At 41.4% G+C, this 12,076-nt stretch overlaps 1 protein-coding gene across 2 annotated transcripts in view; it reads left to right on the top strand.

Annotated features, from left to right (window-relative positions):
- Positions 1 to 12,076, top strand: part of RHOH (ras homolog family member H) — a 164,310-nt gene that overhangs the window by 80,461 nt on the left and 71,773 nt on the right. The window contains exon 2 of one of the 2 annotated variants that reach the window (XM_063921098.1): positions 4,184 to 4,358. The exons of the other annotated variant lie outside the window; for it this stretch is intronic. The gene's annotated coding sequence lies outside the window, so the exon portion shown is untranslated. The remainder of the gene's footprint in view (positions 1 to 4,183; positions 4,359 to 12,076) is intronic. 2 annotated transcript variants of the gene reach the window in all.

The raw sequence follows: 12,076 nt of genomic DNA, 5'->3' as shown, positions 1-12,076 counted from the left end.
CCAGATCTTTTAATGCAGGGTCCTTGTTGTCACAGTCGTCTGGACCGTCTATCTTTGACGGCGTGGCTGTTGAAACCTCTATCCTAGAGGCTAAAGGTTTTTCTAAACAAGTAATCGAAACCATGCTTAGAGCAAGAAAGCCTTCTTCGGCTCGTGTGTATCATAAAATATGGCAAGCCTATATTCACTGGTGTACTGGAAAAAATTACAATCCGAGATCTTTTAAAGTAGCTAGGATTTTGGATTTCCTTCAGGCAGGATTGGATAAAGGGTTGAAGGTTGCTTCCTTGAGGGTGCAAGTCTCAGCGTTGACTGTATGGTTTCAGCAGAAGATTGCTGACCTACAGGATGTACATACGCTTTTCCAAGGAGTAGTACATATTCATCCTCCATTAGTTCCTCCTGCAGCTCCCTGGGATTTGAATTTAGTTCTAAAATTTCTCCAGGGTCCTTTGTTTGAACCACTTGAGATAGCAGATCTTAAGTGGTTAACGGTTAAAGTTCTTTTTTTACTGGCAATGGCGTCAGCCAGAAGAGTGTCAGATTTAGGAGCATTATCTTGTAAGTCTCCTTTCCTAATTTTTTTTCCAGACAGAGCAGTTCTCAGAACGAGATCTAGTTATCTTCCAAAGGTGGTATCAAAGTTTCACCTGAGTGAAGAGATTGTAGTCCCAGCTTTTCAGGTATCGGGACTATCTGCGGGAGAAGCGTCGCTGGACGTGGTCCGGGCTTTAAAAATCTACATAGATTGTACTAGTGCCATCAGGAAAACAGATTCCCTCTTCATCCTCTACGGATTCCATAGAAGAGGATGGCCTGCTAGTAAACAGACGCTGGCGAGATGGCTCCGAATGGTGATATCAGAAGCTTATTCTCATGCAGATCTCCCTATTCCGGCTAATGTCTCTGCACACTCTACACGTAAGGTAGGTCCTTCTTGGGCAGCACAACAGGGTGCTTCAGCAGAACAGATATGTAGGGCAGCCACTTGGTCTTCCATAAACACATTCATCAGACATTATGCCTTGGATACTTTTGCCTCTCATGACGCAGACTTCGGGCGAAAGGTCCTCCTGTGCAATCAGGAGCGTCCCCACCACTAAAATGGCTTTGGGAATCCCAATGTTATCCTGTGGATAATCCTGTGGACCCAGCCAGAGAAATGAACGTTATGGTAAGAACTGACCGTTGATAACGTGATTTCTCTTATCTCCACAGGTATCCACAGGGATCCCACCCTGACGCACCTGATTTGAGGATCTAGACAATCACTAAACCTCTTCCTTCTTGTATGGAAGGGTGTGCATGTGTGTTCTTATCGCCTGTACAGGTCTCTACCTAATGTTCCTGCCTAAAATCGCTGTGGAAAGAACTGATCTGACTGAGTCAGTGGGCGGGACTATATAGTGGAGGCCCCAATGCATCCTGGGAGGCCAGAAAGCTCGTGACCGTGTTGGTGCCATTTTCGCTGTCGCTCGACAATATCCCAATGTTATCCTGTGGATACCTGTGGACATAAGAGAAATCACGTTATCAACGGTAAGTTCTTACCATAACGTTCATATGGGGGAGAAGTGGTATCGGCGCCTGTTATGTGCAGTGATACCGCTTCTCCTCCATGTATTACTGCGGCGTTGTGTGCTCAGTGACAAGGGCACTATGCGCTTCCCATACAGCCATCCCTCTCTGAGCATATGCATAAACTAAGGACCTAATTCAGAACTGATCGCAGCAGGAAACTTGTTCTCTAAAGGGCAAAACCATGTGCACTGCAGGTGGGGCAGAGAGAGTTAGATGTGCAGAGCCGGCCCTAACCAATATGATGCCCTAGGCAAGATTTTGGCTGGTGCCCCCTAGCACCCCTTTTCTAGCACCATCACCCCTCACCCATAGTAGTCCTCATTTTGGTGCTCCTACCCCCTATATTTTAAATAGGAACAGTGCGCAGATTCGGCATACAGCCCAAAAAGGGGTGTGTTTTTGCTGGCAAGGGGCATGGCCACACAATAATACCCCCAATTCAAATTATGCCGCACAGTACTGCAACTTTATTCACATTTTATCATGTGATACTGTTCCTTATTTACGTTACATCACACAGTAGTACCACTTTACCTTGTAAACATTACTCCTCACAGTAGTGCCCCTTATTCACATTACATCCTTCTAAATTGCTCCTTATTCACATTACACCACACCATATTGCTCTTTATTCACATTAGACCACACAGTAGTGCCCTTTCTATACATAACACCACAAAGTAGAGCATCTTATACACATAATGCCACACATTAGTAATGCATTTATACATATAATACCACACAGTAATGCCCCTTACACATGACACATAGTATTAATGTTCTTATAAACATAATACACCTTACACATTATGACAACCTTTATTAATGCCCTTATACACATAATGTCCCTTACACATATGCCACAAATTATGAATGCCCTTATACACGTAATGACACACCGAGTGCCCCTTACACATTTGCTGCACATTAATAATGCATTTATACACATGACACACATAATGCCCCTTACACATATGCCGAACACTACAGCACAACCAACCAACCCGCACACAGCACTCACACGGTCGCTAACACTGTGACCTCTGCCTCTGCTTGGATACAGATGTGTTCTCATAAATCTTGCCTCAATGCAACATGCAGCAGGAGATACCTGGCGTGAGTCAGCTGGCAATTCTGCTAACGTTGGGCGCCTTTTTTTTATGAAAATGCATCTTATTTGCATTACTATATGGTTAGAATGCACAAGCAGCTTCTGCTGATTAAAATTATATGCAGCATGCCTATATACTGTGTGCGACTGTGGCTGTATCTGCATACAAAATGCTACATACAGAATATAGGCATTCCACATATTTTAATCAGCAGAAGCTGCTGGTGCCCCTAGGCATACCAAATGCCCTAGGCAGTTGCCTAGTTTGCCTATGCCTAGGGCCAGCTCTGTAGATGTGGGTGGGGTGTGCTCAAACTGAAATCTAAATTGCAGTGTAAAAATAAAGCAGCCAGTATTTACCCTGCACAGAAACAAAATAACCCACCCAAATCTAACTCTCTGCACACCTTATATCGCCCCCCGCTCCCCCCTGCAATGCATATGGTTTTTCCCATTAGAGAACAATTTTGCTGCTGCAATCAGATCTGAATTAGGCCCAAAGTTCAGTGCCTGATGGTGTAAACCTACACTGCTACTTATCAGTGACGAAAGTGGCAGTGTTAGGGATCTCAGGACAGCTGCTTTTCAGGGCCAATGCCTCATATCAGTACAATACAGGTTGAGTATCCCATATCCAAATATTCCGAAATACGGAATATTCCGAAATACGGACTTTTTTGAGTGAGAGTGAGATAGTAAAACCTTTGTTTTTTGGTGGCTCAATGTACACAAACTTTGCTTAATGCACAAAGTTATTAAAAATATTGTATTAAATGACCTTTAGGCTGTGTCTATAAGGTGTATATGAAACATAAATGAATTGTGTGAATGTAGACACACTTTGTTTAATGCACAAAGTTATAAAAAATATTGGCTAAAATGACCTTCAGGCTGTGTGTATAAGGTGTATATGTAACATAAATGCATTCTGTGCGTAGATTTAGGTCCCATCACCATGATATCTCATTATGGTATGCAATTATTCCAAAATACGGAATAATCCCATATCCAAAATACCTCTGGTCCCAAGCATTTTGGATAAGGGATACTCAACCTGTACTTACTTGCTCCGTGACACTTGGATCCGCCTCTGCAACTTGCAGTGGTTTTATTCCTTAATACAGAGGGGCCATTGTGGCTTAATAATGAATAGGCCTCAGACTTTGATCCTATTAGCTATGTATCTCTGACAAGTCTGTTTTGTTTCATAAATGCTTTTAAAATTAGCCACACATGAATTATATGCATAACATCAACAATATACTGTACTTATCAGTACTTTCTGGGTAACACGTTTATTAACGTGATAGTAAAAGTTTATATTCCCTCAAATATTCTCAGACCACATTTGTGAAGGAGATTGCTCTTGTCACCAGGCAGCACCCCTTCTGCTTCTCGTCACCTGCTGGTGTGTGTGACAGGAAGCGGATATATGTACATGAAGCACATATGACACATCTGTCTGAATTCTTCCTCCTTCTCCCCTCTCAGCACAGCAGCCCCCTCGCACACCTTCTCAGCAGACCAACGCCACAACCGTAGCTTACACAGTCAGTCTCTGCGATGGCCTGCGAGCAAGCACCTGCTTCTCATCGCTGAGTTATGTGTGACTGCACCTCAGGACTTGCGCTTCCTCCTCAGTACTGCATAATCCCTTCAACATCTGGTAAACTGTTTTTACTCTTTTTTGTTGTTGTTGTTGTTGTTAATCTCACTTTTAGAAAAACCTTTCATACATGTGTAAACCTTAGCAATTTTATTTGTTCATTAATTAAAGGTGGGGAGGCCAGGAGGCTTCTCTAGGTTATTCATATAATGGCTGTGTGATATGAATATTGCTGGGTTCCACATACTGTTTGTGCCATGTTTTGTTGACCACCATGTCAACAGGAGGGACATGCCCTATAAAATATCAGACGTGTCTGCTGGAGGGAGATAGATAATATATCAGTAATGGAACTGATAACAGGAGACAGCCAGCTGGTTTCATCTTGCCGACACATATCCTATTAAATACAGTGGCTTGTTTATTCCAATTGCATTAGGAGGCGGCACTGTGTGCCCACCCCATAGGATAGTAGAGTATTCGTTTCTGGATATGGCGTGTCTAATTGGATAATTTGATGTCTGTTACTATAGGTCACTAAGTTATGTGAACATATAACAGCAAGGCAGAGTGGTGCTATGTTCTGGTCTGAAGTCAGGCAGTAAGCTGGTTGGGGCACCAAAAGTCCCCAGCAGGTGCGTAGAGAACATGCTGAGACTTGCAGTTGGCCTAGCTGTGATATATAGTAAATGCTATGTCTGTAATAGATTATGTTAAACACTGTTTCTGGGGTTTTATAAATAATCGCTGAATAATGATTGCAAGTAAAATCTGAAAAGGGTGCTGTGAAATGTTACACGAGTAATGATGCAATCACCTCACTATTAGGAGCAGTTTAATTTGTAAATGTATTCCTACTACCAGGCTGTGCGCCATAATTTGGCTGGGAGATGCAGGTCGCTTGTAGCTGGGGTTACATTTCTATGTTTGGTCTGCATTGTTGTTAATCAATCTGCTTACAGGATTATATGGATCAAATATGACTCAAATCCTCAGTGGAACCTGTGAAAAAGATGTGTTGTAGGAAGAAGTCCGGTCTCCCCTCTCTACACTAATACTCCTATCAGATATAAACCCTGGCTGTAACCCAGCTTGGACACTGGACACAGAACAAGGGTTGAAGATGGGGTTTCTGTACTTACCCCACTTCGCATCTGCGTGATGAATCCGGGTTATTCCCGGGTTGTCACCCTTCACACCGGACCTGGGTCTTCCAGTGACCCCGGGTCTTCAGTCTAGCAGTGGATGTTTGGAGATGATGGTGGTCATTCCAAGTTCGCTCGCTGCCGTTTTTCGCAGCGCAGCGATCAAGTGAAAAAGCGGCAAATCTGCGCATGGTACGCAGCGCGCATGCGCTAAGTACTTTCACACAAAACTTTGTAGTTTTACCCAAGCTCGAGCAACATTTTGCAGTCGCTCGAGTGTTCGTAGTATGATTGACAGGAAGTGGGTGTTTCTGGGCGGCAACACAGCATTTTCAGGGAGTGTGCTAAAAAACCGCAGGAGTGCCAGGCAAAAACGCAGGAGTGGCTGGGGAAACGGGGGAGTGGCTGGCCGAACGCAGGGTGTGTTTGTGACGTCAAACCAGGAACTAAACAGACTGCAGTCATCGCAAGATAGGAGTAGGTCTGGAGCTGCTCAGAAACGGCATGAAATTTTTCACGCGCAGTTCTGCTAATCTTTCGTTCGCACTTCTGCTAAGATACACTCCCAGAGGGTGGTGGCTTAGCGTTTGCACTGCTGCTAAAAGCAGCTAGCGAGTGATCAACTCGGAATGAGGGCCAATGTCAATGAACTCTTTTAGGCATGGCCCAGGTAATCAAGAAATGCATATCACATACAACCTTGGCCACTGATCTGGGTTGCCAGTCCTAGGAATAACCCTGGGCAATTGCAGGGTCGCGGACTTAGGACTGTCAACCCGGGTCTGACCCATTCAGATATAAGCAGGACCCGGGTTGACTCATCATGCCCTGGCAAATTCCCAGGTATTTGCTTATGTCTGAAAGGGGTTTAATAGAGTTGTTGAGGAACCAGGCAAGCACTGTGCAGTATCTGGTATACTTACCCTGCAGCAGTCACTTTGTAATCTACGTATGTATCTATGATGTACTGTGAAAGTCTATACAAATTACTATGAAAAATTATCTAGGAGCTTTGAGTAAGGGGACATACAGTGCAGTGGTCATCAGGGGGTGATTGCTTCCAGGATAACAAGGTACCAAGGAAGTGATATGGGAAGGTTAGGATATCCAGAGTGGCAGGGATACCAGAATAGTTACTTTCAGAGGGTGGGTCGCTCCAGAATGGCAGGGGCACAGTTACCATCAGGGGGTGGAGTCTGAAGAATGTCGGGGATATCATGGCAGTTACCATCAGTGGGTGGGTAGCTCCAGAATGGAAAGTATACATAAAGAGCATGAGTAGCTCCAGAATGGTGGTGGTATAAGAGCAGTGAACACCGGCAGCTCCAGAATCACAGAGATACCAGGGCAGGTGAAGCAGAGACTTGGCTAATAAAATGATAAGAGGAATTATCCTATAAAATACCACCTCGGGAAGCCGTATAGCTCTGCCCACCCTGACTTTTATGAGTTGTCATGGTGAAATGGTTTGCTGTGAAGTGATAGGATGTATTTGATTCAATTTGAGCCTTTTTTTGTGTTGGAATAAATAAAGGAAGTGTTATGACTAACTGATCCATATTTTGAATAGAAGTGTTGCAATGATGTACTTAGGGTTAACAGAAGCTTTTCTTTAAGTAATATATCTGCAGTCTGCCACAGTGAGCTGTTGCTGATATGATGAGCAATGTGAAATTCAGGCATATATACAGTTTTGTTTTTGAAACCACAGTTTGAGGTAAACAGGACTCTATTTTGACAAATAAATATTATATATATATATATATATATATATATATATATATATATATATATATATATATATATATATAAATCTTTTCTTTATTTGTTCCTCACAAGTTCTTGAAAAATGAATCGGTTAGGGTGGGCTATCGCTGAGTTTCTGCCTGACAGGCAGGTGTATCATTTATTACACACTAGTATACAGAGTGCACGATACTATAAGAGAAGACGGAGGTACAATTTTGACCACTTGAAAACGTAGATTTTTTTTTACGAAGGATATGTATCATTACACGTTTTGGTGATACTAATATATTTGTCTCCAATGATTAAAACCCAACTAAAATTTTATGTAGTCCATCATTTTCTGGTGTGTTTTTTTTTTTTTTTTTAGTGTGTTATAGTATTAAGAAACATTTATTTTTGATTGTTGTTTAACTTGGAGTTTACTGTAGTTTTTCAACTAGGTGCCTTTGTCACTGTAACATACATAGGCTTTTTTTCCCAAATGACAGTCATTAGATTTAATGTCTAATTGCTCTTAGAAGAATTTTACCATTTGATAAATGTGAACAAAAAAAACACATTAATTTGGTATGGTCATAAATTACTTCTACTGGAATCATTTTCATTGTGAGTTGTAATCAAGTACAAAGGCACACAAGCTCACAAATTGAGTTAAGTGTCACAAAATGCAAAATGGAATGTCACTAGCAATATTAATTACTACTGACATTTACATCAAGTTAGAATTGGAGAAAACTGTAGTAACTCTTGTATGACAAAGTGTCAGTATAATTATATGTAAATAATTACTGCTACAAAATAGAACCTAACGTTATCAAATGGCAATTTACTGTGCAAAGATCGTCACAAAAATAAACCAGTGAAATAAGAATTCCTATTAGATACAGTATGTACAACACTTTATTTAAAGCACAGTTATATGATGCGTATAACTGAATATTGATAACAAAATAAAAGGATGTTGATTAGATAACGTATCTTATTAATATTTTAGTGCATGGCAGCCTAACCTTAACACATTAGTTAGTACAGCCCCTGTCTCTTATGTATATTAAATAGAGAATTCCCTTTAACTGAAAATTCTCTTTCTGTACTAATGTCACACTATCCTTAAGAACTTTTCACAGAAATATTGATTTTTACTATTAAATATAATTATTGTAGCAGCAGAAACATGTACAGTATAGCCTTTTAGCTGTATCACAAATATTTGAGTTGGGTTAAATTACTATGTTTTTTTTTTTTTTTTTTTATAATAGGCCTGATGCAATAAGAGTATAGCCATGCATTAAACGTTATGTTCACTCTGTGGTGCTTATTTACAAAGCGTCTGGTCGTAAAACCTGGCGCTTCTGATCGTGCATAAGCCTGATATTTAAAAGGGCAATGCTTTTACTAGCTGTGTTTTGCTGGTAAAAGCTTCGTATATAAAGCCCTGTGTCGTCTTAAGCAACATTTGTTGGTGTATTACAGAGACAATTGTCTTCTGTGTAGTGGTATTGCTAGTAAACAAATTGGGGCACAGTTGTTATATATGGTAAACCCAGATTTGATTGTTTATTTTCAGTGCCGCAACCATTCTTATTAAACTTTCATTATTTTGCACCCTCAATTCTCACTTATAGAAGGCCTACTTGTAAGTGGTTTAGTTTAACCCTTTGTAAATGGATGCTATCCCTTCAGTGTTCGTTTCAATATTTGATAATTGACTCGTATGTATGTATGTATGTGTGGACTGGTGTTATCCATGTGTGGACTAGCGTTGTCCGGCAGTATGTGACAATATTATGGAACTACAGTATAACCGTTTGTAGTTTAAATAAAGTTTTATAGATTTATTTTAATTTTTTTTAAATTCCAATTGGTGATGGATTATTTTCATTCTCTGCGTGATCAGCAATATTGTGTATGTTGGGACAAGTAGATGAAATGATATTTGCTATTGTCTTATATACAGTATAATCATGCTACACTGCGCTATACAGCAGAAGGCATATGGAGCTCCCTTTCACAAGTATTAAATGCTATTTAAATTTAAACAGAGAAAAAAACCCGAAAACACATTTTACATAGGTGCCAATGGAATAAGGGCGCCTGATCATTCACAGATAAACATTTATTCCAGTAAGCAGGCTGAAAACTCAGTGCTGATTTTGCTTCCAACCCTGGTAATTTCTAGTACAACCCTGCTGTATACACTAGTTGCAGGCTGATGTAACTAAATACATCGTCTTAGACACGTGGTGCAATAAATGTGGCAGAGGTTACTTGTATGTACCGTAATTGTCAAATCTGTACACCATTAAAACTGGGGTGAAAACTGTGTTCTGCTTTGCTGTTAATCTGATATGTGACGCTAGCATCTGTTTTGATTTGTTCCGGAATACTGAAGTTCGATAAAATGGAACTTCTCATATTATTTCTGCATTTAAAATGGTGCTATTTCATGTTTTAAAATACACATAGTGACACTGCTGTATGGTTGACCCGACCATTTACGGATCACTGCTCCAAGCCATTGTTTAACCACACCATCAATATTACTGCAGTCATCAGAGGTTTAATGAACAGGATGGTGTAATGTTAATAGTCAAGTCAGCACTATAGTGGAACAGCTGCACTTTGCCCAGTAAAGTTTTGCTTAGATTGCAATTACAAACTATTAAAAACATTTTGGCATTTTGCTTTCTGTCAATCATTATTATCTCTTATTTATAAAGTGCTGACATATTGCGCAGAATTGTACATTGAGCCTGATTCATGGTTGTAAGTAAAGCAAAAAAGCAAGTAACTTTGGGGGTCATTCTGAGTTGATCGTAGCCCTGCAAAATTTTGCAGGGCTACGATCATGACAATATACATGCGGCCCCGCATGTCAGTGCCGGCCGCCCCGCAGAAGTGCAAAAGCATCGCACAGAGGCGATGTTTTTGCACTTTAGGAGTAGCTCCCGGCCAGCGTAGCTTTAGCGTGCAGGCCGGGAGCTACTCGTCGCTCCCCAGCCCGCAGCGGCTGCGTGTGACATCACGCAGCCGCTGCAGCCCGCCCCCCGCATGGTCCGGCCACGCCTACGTTGGCTGGACCGTGACCCCATAACGGCGGCCAAACACCGCCATGCCGCCCCCTTCCGCCCAGCGACCGCCTCTGACTGTCAATCAGGAAAAGGCGATAGCAGGGAAACACTGCGGCGCTGGCACATGCGCAATTCCAACCCGATCGCTGCGATAAACTGCAGCGAGCGATCGGTTCGGAATGACCCCCTTTGTGTCTGGAACAAACCATGTTGCTGTGCAAGGGGAGCATATACATTTATATTTGTTCAGTGCAGGGTAAACACTGGCTGCTTTTGCATGTAGCCCAGAAATGTTAAACGGCTTTATTTATTTTACTGTCATTTAGATTTCAGTTTGAACACACCCTGCCCAAATCCAGAGGTGTCACTGATTACAGTGACACCCAGGGAGGGAGGGAACATGAAGTGCTTTGCCACGCACCGGCAAAAAATGGGTGTGGCCCCACCAAAAATGGGGTGTGGCCTCACGAGCAGGGGGCACACACCGGCAAAAGGGGCGAGGCTCTGCTGGAAAGGGTTGTGGCCTCTGCTGGAAAAGGGTGTGGCCATGGATGTGACTGCCCAAATCTAATCTCTGCACAATGTTAATTCTGCCCCACTTGCAGTGCAACAAGGGTTTGCCCAGTTGCTTGAATTTTTGCTTTACTCACAAACATGATTCAGGCCCATTGGCACAAACAGTCCTATCATGTTACATCCACAGTTTGCATGATGTATATCACTGTATACAGTATATCAGAGTATGTACCTAACTTTTCTCATGCAGGGCTCAATTGACAAGGCTAAATGTGGCCACAATTAGGGATTGCAGTACCTATAGCAGATATTATATCCGGGCTTGGCAATCCAAATGCTGGCTTTTATTTACTTTATATATTTTTGCTTCGCTTATTTTAATGATTGTTGGTTTTAATACCAGCCATTTATCGTCATAGTGTGTGCAGATCTAACATTCACATTTCTTGCTGGCTTGTGTAAATAGGGAGTATACCTTAATTATACCGGAATGGCTACTTCTGTCCCAGTGATTGTTGTCTGCATAATATTTCACCTAAGTATCTGTATTTACTACAATAGATGAAATTAATGTGTGGTTATACTTTTATTCATATGCACTGTTTCTTCATTTAATATGTATGTTTTATGTTAATTCTGTCCTAATTACATACTTATTTACTGCTTTGCTAATGAAAGCCTTGCTTAGATTAGAAACAAAGGCCTGTCATAGTATATGTATAGACATGACTTGTGGTAGCAAATCGATCAGTAGAAAATGTGTTATACAGTATACAAATACCCACAAAAAGGTCAATACTGAAACTGGGGCTACTGGATCTATGGTGAGAGTTGGATGTATGGTCAGATTTACCAGTCATGTACATAAACATCCAAATGCAAAATCCTATCATTCAGTGTTTGAGCCCGCAACCTGACCTCCCATCCCAGTGTTTCCTGATCAGGACCGGTAATCTCTCTGGCACTGTACACTAGAGATGAGCGCCTGAAATTTTTCGGGTTTTGTGTTTTGGTTTTGGGTTCGGTTCCGCGGCCGTGTTTTGGGTTCGAACGCGTTTTGGCAAAACCTCACCGAATTATTTTTGTCGGATTCGGGTGTGTTTTGGATTCGGGTGTTTTTTTCCAAAAACACTAAAAAACAGCTTAAATCATAGAATTTGGGGGTCATTTTGATCCCAAAGTATTATTAACCTCAAAAACCATAATTTACACTCATTTTCAGTCTATTCTGAATACCTCACACCTCACAATATTATTTTTAGTCCTAAAATTTGCACCGAGGTCGCTGTGTGAGTAA

This window comes from Pseudophryne corroboree, chromosome 1 (genome assembly GCF_028390025.1).
Source record: "Pseudophryne corroboree isolate aPseCor3 chromosome 1, aPseCor3.hap2, whole genome shotgun sequence".
In the NCBI taxonomy this organism is placed as follows: Eukaryota; Metazoa; Chordata; class Amphibia; order Anura; family Myobatrachidae; genus Pseudophryne; species Pseudophryne corroboree.
This window is presented reverse-complemented; position numbering and strand designations above follow the sequence as displayed.